Genomic DNA, 3104 nt, shown 5'->3' on the forward strand with positions numbered 1-3104 from the left:
CTGGGACTGGGGACGGAGGCAGCGTGCGGAGCTGCCCGGTCTCTGCCGAGACTCTCTGCAGCGCACAGAGGACGCCGGGGAAGGGGGAGCTGCCCCCGAGGTGAGGCGGCCCCACCTCATGTTGCCGAACCATGGAGCATGGGCACCACGGCCCATCTCCCCGCCTATGTATCCAACCCACCCTGTCCCCTGACTGCCCCTGCCCCTTATCCAACCTCCGGGCCCCCCTAACCATGAGGCTCCTAGCAGCGTTTGGCTCAGCGCGGAGCCAGACACGGTGCCCCGCGGGAGCACGCAGCCCCAGAGCTCTGCCCTGCTTTAGGGTGTGCCTGAGCACACCCCGTGTGCACGCCAATGGACACAGTACTCAAAGTATAGGGTCTGTTCCAAAGCCCTTCACAGCCAATGGAAAGACTCACTCGGACTTCAGTGGGCTTTGCCTCATAGAGCACAGAAGACAGATTTTTGCCCCAGGGACCTTAAAATATATGAAGCAAATCCTACTGTTCTTTCCATACTCGCTGAATGCTCTTGAAACAATAGGTTTCAGAGCAGCAGCTGTGTTAGTCTGTATTCGCAAAAAGAAAAGGAGGACTTGTGGCACCTTAGAGACTAACAAATTTATTTGAGCATAAGCTTTTGTGAGCTACAGCTTATGCTCACATAAATTTGTTGGTCTCTAAGGTGCCAGAAGTCCTCCTTTTCTTTTTTCTTGAAACAATAGGATCACCTTGGAGAGAGGGGGTACTATAGAATTCTAAGAGCACAAGTACTGTGTTTACATCGCCTGATCCTCTGCAGAGGCTTTGTGTCCTAGTGCAGTTTAGGTGTGGGTGGATGCGCTATTACATGGATCCACCAGCCATTCGTTCCTCCACAGTGCAGAGGAGTACAGGAGACATGGTGTTCAGCAGCTTGGAGACAGAGCAGCCATCATGGAACGGTTAAGATTCCATTCCTTCCCATTGCCCACCTCAGCACACAGACCATTTACTGCATGCTGGGAAAAGAATTTGATCCTAAGTAAATACACTTTTGAAAGTCATTTTAGTTTATGCCAATGAGTTAAACTGCTCATTAATTGAAGTGATGTTCTGTAATGCTCCATTAGAAGCAGCAATTCAAAATCTATCACATATAGATTTTGTTTGCTTCAATTCCATTAAGCTGTCATAGGGCACTTCTGGTTTTGTGGCATTTCATTTTGCATGGCTCCTCAGGGTCAAAACCAGAACTGCACACAGCTGTCCCTTATAATTACATTTCAGTGACAAGTCAGGTGTTTGGTTTTTGGCTTGATGCTCTAACAGAGTCAGCATTTAATAGCCAGAAATAAGCTTTGAAGCTAATGCCCCTTTAAAGTGATTGAGGTAGTTTGCAGCTTTGATACTTAAGTTTCAAATGAGTTAGCTAGAGAATTAGCAAGAGAAGACAAAATACATACCAGCACAGAAGGCTAATGCTAGGGCCCCTTCACTATCTAAGTCCTGCATTAAGCAGGACATAAATGGAGACAAAGGCCTTGTTTGTAGCTCTTGTACTGCGGAGGGTTTCACCCACAGAGCACTGAGTCACATACGAGCAGCTAGAAACATCACTTAAGAATTTAAGTAAACTCTGCAGACTACCTTAAGAGCTGTATTAAGCTGCATGTATGTCAACAATTGTCAGTATAACTTAGTACACTTGAATTAGCGCTCTGGGACAGAGGTACAAGAGGCTTTGCTAGAAGCCTAATTCCACTAGCCTCCCCCACATCAAAATGGCTTATAGTTTTACCTGGGAACAGTGAGCTGAGGTGAAGGGACCAGAGCCAATATGCTGCAGAACCTGCTGGCTCTTCTGCAAATTTCCCAGAGGACCATAAGCACTGCTTCACACAGACAAGTCGCAAACAGAGTTCCAGAGAAGCAGAAGCTTTCTCAGGAGGATAATGGAATGCCAGTGCATCTTAAGGGTGGACTAGCAGATAGTTTGCTGTATAGAACCACCATGGCTCTAACAGTTTTGGAACATGCTATGCTGTTTATGAGCTGTTTGTAGCTGCAATGCCCAAGAAAGTGAAATGATTCCAGTTTACAAGATGCCTCCTTAATTAACATCTCTTTGTCCAATTTCATGTAATTCTTCAGGGATCTTGCTTGTCTTTGTCATACATGGTTGATTTCATGTTTGGGATCAATATTTATTGTAACATGTTAACTGCAACCAATAAAGCAGTTTTTACATGTTGGGGGAAACAAAACAAAACAAAACAAAACAAAAAAACAGTGAGCCCAGGCTGCTGCAGCTTACACTTGACCCCCCGACCTGCCTTCCTCCCTCAAAAACTTACCTTTGTTGTCTTCTGGCCAAAGGAGCGGGTTGATTGCCTGTTCTACCCAACTTACTCTGTATGGAGATAGATGCTGACTACAGATGGTCCCATCGCACAGTTTCAGGGGAGTGGTTGCTGCTAAGTAAAGAATACTGCTCCCCAAATCCTAAAGCTCTTTTGGAAAGTCAGAAAGCAACCTGGCTTCTTCTAAACCAGAGTAGCAGAAGCTGGGAGTTTTTGTTGCACCGGCTGCTCTAGTAAGTAGAGTAATTAGTACCAAATAGAACGGTTGGTTTTTGTTTGTTCGTTTGTTGAGTTCCTCATACTGACTACATTTCTTCATTCCTGAGTTGGAAACAGCTCTTTCTGGGGGTGAAAGGACAATTCAGCCCCTATGTCCAGTTATTTTTGATGTCTTTGCTGAGATTGATCATAAATGGTTTCGGTTATAATAGTAGTTTTGAGCTGTAGGTTCAGGATCTCCATATGCACCTCATAATGTGTTGGGCTGGATTCACTTTGTAGTGGCCATCCAACAGCCATAAAATGGTGACCTTTATAACTGCCCACCAGAAATGTGTTTGCTGCCAGAAAGACACTGCAGCAAGGCATACAAAACCAGCCTGGTTTCCAGCAAGCAGGTTGTTAACTTTCTACTTAGATCTTCAACAGGTGTACAGGGCAGAGCCAGGAAACAGAGCTGGGGAATGAAATTCCAAGTAGACCCTTCGGCCTGGTCTATACCTACCTACTTTGCTGCGGGCTGTGGAAAAATGTTGTGCCCTGG

At 45.8% G+C, this 3104-nt stretch overlaps 1 pseudogene; it reads left to right on the forward strand.

Moving 5' to 3' along the window:
• Positions 1–1801: 1801 nt before the first annotated feature.
• LOC140913832 (cytochrome c oxidase subunit 7A2, mitochondrial pseudogene) lies at positions 1802–2098 on the forward strand (annotated as a pseudogene).
• Positions 2099–3104: the final 1006 nt, after the last annotated feature.

Source organism: Lepidochelys kempii, chromosome 6 (assembly GCF_965140285.1).
Source record: "Lepidochelys kempii isolate rLepKem1 chromosome 6, rLepKem1.hap1, whole genome shotgun sequence".
Taxonomy (NCBI): Eukaryota; Metazoa; Chordata; order Testudines; family Cheloniidae; genus Lepidochelys; species Lepidochelys kempii.